The following is a 6,983-nucleotide window of genomic DNA, read 5'->3' on the forward strand; positions in this document are numbered from 1 at the left end:
TTCAATATCTAGCTATGAACTAAATTTAGTTTTGACATTTTTTATTACTGACCTATGCAACGTAGGCTATTATTATTATTATTATTATTATTATTATTATTATTCTAGTTGGAACAGCAGGATGCCATAAGCACAAGGGCTCCAACAGGGAAAAATAGCCCAGTGGGGAATGGAAATAAGGAAATAAATAAACTATAAGAGAAGTAGTAAACAATTAGAATAAAATATACGAACAGTAACAACATTAAAACAGATCTTTCATATATAAACTATAAAAAGACTTATGTCTGCCTGTTCAATATGAAAAGCATTTACAGTAAGTTTGAACTATTGAAGTTCTACCGATTCAACGACTGTTTATTAAGCTTTAACAGCATGAAATCGATAAATAGGCAAGTGTATTTTTATGTTAAACTGTGAAAAATGCAGTAAAAAGTTATATTGTTCTTTGCCGTCTTCATATCTCAGTTCTCGTGTGTGTTTTTTTTCTTTTTTACTACATCTTTTCCTATAAAAACTATAAAAACTTTAGCAAAACAAGAGGAAGAGAAAATAGATAGAATAGTGTGCCCAAGTGTTTAAAGGCATGTTGCCAGACATTAGTCTATGTTGGTAGTTGGGCAGTTTAACCGCGGCACGAGCAGCCGACTAGTTTCCGCGGGGCTTGGCTAACTGGATGATGAACCATGGGCCTCGTGTCAGTGTTGATATGGCTTTAGTGAAGTGTTAACCTATTATAATAACTGCTCCCAAGAAGAGCGTGCTACTAATTGAGATATGGTATGTAAGACTTACCTTGTCTTTAATTTGAAAATACTCCAACTTATCTTTGTTTATAAATGGAACGATATGCTTGGAAATTGTCAATTATGTGTTATATGGGTATCATAATAAGTTATCCTCACTAAATTATTACATGGTATAGGATTAAAAGCATTAATGTAATAGCGAATTAGGAAATTTTGAGATCAAGAATGACTATATAATTGACCCGTTAAATAAACATGGACAGTAAAATGTAGTCCCTTCTTTATATCCATAAAGATTATTCTTATACTACAGAAATAATTTTCCGGAGTTTAAGTATAATGTAAGGTGCTCATAACATTAAGAAAACTAGTTTTTCTGTTTGTGTTGAAGGATGAGCGTGTGTGTGTGTGTATTATAAATATATATATATACAGTATATATATATATATATATATATATATATATATGTATGAGATATATATATATATATATATATATATATATATATATATATATATATATATATATATATACATATATATATATATATATATATATATATATATAAGATTATATATATATATATATATATATATATATATATATATAAGATTATATATATATATATATAGAGAGAGAGAGAGAGAGAGAGAGAGAGAGAGAGAGAGAGAGAGAGAGAGAGAGAGAGTAGCCTACACTCATCTATACTGTACATCTAGAATACCCTAAGCAATAATCTTATCAACGCTAACTTTTTCATCATTTAGCATGTCCACAATTTGGTTCATTAATCCTTAATATTTCATTTTATCATTCCTGTAATTGATATGAAATTGTGAAATTAAAGATAGTCTGAAGTACATTTACGTTAATAAAAATAAAACCATCCAACTTATTGTTAACTTGCGGGAAAAGGCTTGACATAATGCCCTATAATTGTTTGTTTAATTAAAACAGCTTAATTTTCAGGAAATAATTAATGCAATAATGATATGATGATGGATTTGATACATTTTGATAAAGGGGAAATAATCTTTCGAATATGTAAATCAGGAACATTTTATTATTATTATTATTATTATTATTATTATTATTATTATTATTATTATTATTTTTATTTATTATTTATTATTATTTATTATTTATTACTATTATTATTATCATCATCTAAGCTACGACCCTAGTTTGAAAAGCTGGATGCTATAAGCCTATGGGTTCCAAAATGAAAATATAAACTACAAGAGGCAATAAACAACTGAAATAAAATATTTTAAGAACAGTAACATTAAAATAGATATTAGCTAAATACATTATATTTTTATATTGTATGTTTTGTTCGAATTATTATTATGAAATTATCATGTCTTGTTTCCTGTAAATATTCTTTTAAATGAGCAAATTTTATATTATAAAGCTAAAATAATTAAAGCATTTCTGGTACGTTCAAAATATGTCGAACGTGTATATTACGTCAGTTATTTTTTTAAGAGTTGAATTACATAATTTAAAATTACAATATTTACTGTATGGTTGCAGTATACATAACCATTTATTCTACTCAAACACAAACCCTCAAAATTAACAATTTACACCTTTATTTGGTTACTATCTACTCAAAAACAGTAGTTAATATACTCTTTTGTAAAAGTTTTACTTATTCTTTCTTTATAAAATGAGACTACATACTAAAAATGATCTTATTGATATTCGACGAACATTTCAATTTCATATTTTACGTATATATAAATGGAAATATTGTAAACAATCGCAATTATACAAGGTGTCATGCCATACAAATTTAAGACTTTCAAGTGATGAAAGTTTTGTGAAATCTGAAAGCAATGATAATGCACTTAATTTTTTCGGAAATGTGTAAGAACACGTCAAGCCATTTAATGATTTTTAGATATAGCCAAAATAAATAAGTTACATATCAGGATATGGACAAAGGATAGGCTGATACTCATTAACCAAGCTGGGCAACGATGTGCTGATACTCATTAACCAATCTGGGCAACGGTAGGCTGATACTCATTAACCATTCTGGGCAACGATGTGCTGATACTCATTAACCAATCTGGGCAACGGTAGGCTGATACTCATTAACCAATCTGGCAACGGTAGGCTGATACTCATTAACCAATTTGGGCAACGATAGGCTGATACTCATTAACCAATTTGGGCAACGACAGGCTGATACCCGTTAACCAATTTGGGCAACGACAGGCTGATACTCGTTAACCAATCTGGACAACGATGAGCTGATACTCGTTAACCAATCTGGACAACGATGAGCTGATACTCATTAACCAATCTGGACAACGATGAGCTGATACTCATTAACCAATCTGGGCAACGATGGGCTGATACTCATTAACCAATCTGGGCAACGATAGGCTGATACTCATTAACCAATCTGGGTAACGATAGGCTGATACTCATTAACCAATCTGCATAACGATAGGCTGATACTCCTCAACCAATCTGGACAACAAAACTCCTTTTTATTAAGTTTTATGTTCGCTAGGGATTCTTCTACATACATTATACTGGTTTATTCCTCGAGTTTTCTCAACCGTTTTCGTATAGACTGAAGTCAACGTATTTTAAGAACACCATGCCACATCCTCCTATCCCATCCCGCCAATCGAAACCGTTACAATATTATATGGTTATTAGCGTTGTCCTTATCGTAAGCCATAGTCTGAGGCTGAGGATCAAGCAAGATCCAGAGAATTTCAGCCCCTCATGCATTGAGATGGCACCCGGTACCAACCTTAACGTGTTCGTTATTTTTAAGTGAACTGGTCACCACAAAAAAGCAACAGAGAGCCCTGATTAAAATGCTCCTAAATGATTGAAAACAAAAAAAAGGTCAAAATAGAATTTGTAAAATTACTATTTTTTTTTCTCTAGCCTGCTCCGAGTAGCCCCATGATCTATCAATTATGAAATTAATAAACTGCTCTCCGTGTGTGTGTGTGTTAAGATTGCCTTGTCTTGTGCAAGACACGGGCTCTTGCGTTGGCAGCCCGTAAGCGAATGTAATTGAAATTTGTGTTAATGTATTGCGAAAGATGGATATCGTTAGCAGTGCTATGCAACACCACCACCTTCCATTTTTGGCGGGAATAAATCTCCCGCTCTTTTCCGTCTCCGGGTCGGGACTAGGGAGGACCGGGTGGGTGGGTGGGGCAGTCTTAGGGGATGTGGGGTCGGGAGAGGGTGAAGAACAGTTGTCGCTACCCATAATCTCATTCTCCAGATGGGTAAAGGTTGGGTGGGGTGGGGGGGGGGGAGGTGCTTCCCTCGGCTCTGGGTCTACTTCTCCTCCCTGGGATGATCGATTTGCAGTGGCAATTAACGCACCGAGATAGGATTACCATTTGTGTTGTATTGAAGAGGAAACTTCCAAGAGTAAGTGATAGATCAATTGTACACTTTACATGTAGACTAGTTTAGACCGCCCGTTTTCAATTGAATGAACAACCTTCCGTTGTTATCAGTGGTATAGCCTAGCAATAGAGGAACTTATATCGCACGAAAGATAACGTGGTGCTAATTTACGATATGTCACGTATGATATACGGTGCCATTGGAAAGGGGCGTAGCCGAGTGATAATCTTTAAATACATTGACCAGTTTATTTAGTTTTATTTTTTCGCTTGAAAACTGTTCTTATCAACATTCAATGTACCAAAATTTTAGAATAAACCGGTCTTACATTAGCAAGCAGTGGCTAAATATGAATTCACTGAAGCAGAGTTAATCTGTTATAGTTTTTGGATAGTACGTGGAAGACAAAAGGTTGTTGGTTTCCAGTGTCCATTAATTACGGAGTTTACGGTTATAATACCGAAAGGATAACACTAAGAGGTAGAGTAAAAGTTGCTTTAAATTTCCTAGAGACTGTGAATTAAAAAAGAAAAAAAATCCTCTCATTTTCAGTTCGCTTCTATATGATGGTTTAGAAAGATGAGTGTAATTATGAGTTGGAGGGAGTACATAGCCCCCCCCCCCCCTTATATGGTTGGATATGCTCCTACTATACAACAGTAAGCGGGAATTTGTCTATTATCCTATTTCCGCGGTTACCTTATTGTTAGGCTTATGTTGCACATCAAAACTTATTATACTGTAGTTGCGTTCTTTAAAGATTCTGCAAAATTTTTTTTATCAAGGTTTGTTCCCTATACAATAGAAAAGTACAGAAAATGTGCAATAATGATAGTTTCCAGTTTTTTATTCTATGATTTTTAGCATTTTTTAATGAACTTTAGCTAATTGTTTTGTATAGTATATCATTTATATTTATTTTTTTATTTATTATTCATGTGGTTCTCTTCACTAGGTAAATGTCATATTCTCTTACCAAGTTGTTTTCTCCAGTGGAACCCTACTGTTTGTATCATAGAGAGAGAGAGAGAGAGAGAGAGAGAGAGAGAGAGAGAGAGATCTGGTATATAGGGCACGCCCACTGACCGAAGGATTTATTTAAATCGGTGGAACTTCAAAAGTTCAAACTTTTTGTAAATTCTTTTCTGTTGAGCAGGTTGACATAGTCTATTTTTATAGTTTATATATGATGGGTCTATTTTAACGTTTTTACTGATCTTGGAATATTTAACATGTTTAATTCATTACTTATATACAGTTTATTGCTCTTCTTTAATTTTCTTGGGCTTCTAGCATTCTACTTTTTCCAACCAGGGTTGTAGCTTGGCCAGTAATAATAATAATAGTAATATCAATCTGGTAACATCAATAGCTTTCTTAGAAATTCATAGGTGAGAGGAGGAGGAGCCTAGTTTGGGTGGGAAAAAGTTTTTGGCGGGAAAGGGTTTGGCGCCAATCAATCTTCCGGCGCTAAAGTAATGGAATACTTTGTCATATGTTATGGAAATGTATTTTGGAAACGAAAAATGAATTAAGTTATAGAACCTAAAACCATATATTCGATTATGGAAACCGTATTTTCTCAGATTTTCTGTTACTCCAAACGCCTTATGAAAGAGATCGATTGACTTATGTGCCTGTACTGTTGGATGATTTTACGTTGTCCATTTAAAAACGCTTTCGTATACTTCATCTAAAGCTTTGTCTTGAGATAAAAGTAGCCTAAGATTAATCATAGATTATCATAAATACTGAATGATATTTTTGTCAGCAACTTGAGTTTGCGTTTCGTTCAGTTCGCAAGAGGATTGTAACTAATTTACCGGCCAAGTTAGTTTTCAAACTGGCGCGATGAAGCCTCTTCAGTAGTCAAACCTTCATAACAATTCCTCCCCCCCCCCGATTCCCATCGGGTCACTCCTCCCCCACTTAGTCTGCTTTTCTGAAATTGTGATTTTACGGAAAAAGCGTATTAACGTTGAAATCTGTGACTGGGTCTATTGACATTTCGAAAGAGTTCGCAGTTTTCACGCGTATGATGGTTAAGAAAATGGAAAAGACAAAACTGTAATGGTGTTATATAAGGTTTGGAAATCCCAAAACAATTTTTTTATATTATTCTGAAAGAGAAACAATAAGTCAGCGGAAGAAATATTATTTGCCGTTATGTAAGCTTCTTAAATTTTCTGAGTATATTGAGCGTTTGGTAATAAGGTAAAATACACCTTAATTTGAAGTAGTAGTGTATATTGTATTTTACAAAATCAATACCTCCACTAACAAAGTTGTTTTGTTATTTTTTTATAGTTTATATAGCGAATATTTATTGTAATGTTACTGTTCTTAAAATATTTAATTTTTCCTTGTTTCCTTTCCTCACTGGGCTTTTTTTTCTCTATTGGGGCCCCTGGGCTTAATATGGCATCCTACTTTTCCAAGTAGGGTTGTAACTTAGCAAGTAATAATAATATCATCTCCAGAGTCAGTTTGCTTGTTTGTCAGTCTCTGCTTCCCAAATTTTATCCCAAATCTATGCACTTTTCAGCCATTCCCTCTTCCTATCTTCCACCTTGCTGTTCAACCTCTTGGAACTTTTACCTCGTAGTGCAATTTTAAAGTTTTCCACCTGTTGCAACCCTGAGCTGAATGGTCTCACCCGGGGCCATTATTCCTTATTCCATATAGCCCAAATTTGTATTATCCAAGCCCAAATCCGCCTTTCTTTTATGAATTTAAACTAATGCTCATTTTTGGGAATTTTATTTTCATTCAGGGTCATATACCTTTAAGGGTAGCTGTAGACCAATGTTGAGATGATTATTTTTGTGATCTGGTTT

General features: G+C 33.6%; 1 long non-coding RNA gene across 1 annotated transcript in view; it reads left to right on the forward strand.

Annotated features, from left to right (window-relative positions):
* Positions 1–713: 713 nt before the first annotated feature.
* Positions 714–6,983, forward strand: part of LOC137651890 (uncharacterized) — a 185,582-nt gene continuing 179,312 nt past the window's right edge. Inside the window, exon 1 of the long non-coding RNA XR_011046121.1 lies at positions 714–780. This is a non-coding gene — a long non-coding RNA (uncharacterized lncRNA). The remainder of the gene's footprint in view (positions 781–6,983) is intronic.

The sequence above is a fragment of the Palaemon carinicauda genome, chromosome 13, assembly GCF_036898095.1.
Source record: "Palaemon carinicauda isolate YSFRI2023 chromosome 13, ASM3689809v2, whole genome shotgun sequence".
NCBI classification, from domain to species: Eukaryota; Metazoa; Arthropoda; class Malacostraca; order Decapoda; family Palaemonidae; genus Palaemon; species Palaemon carinicauda.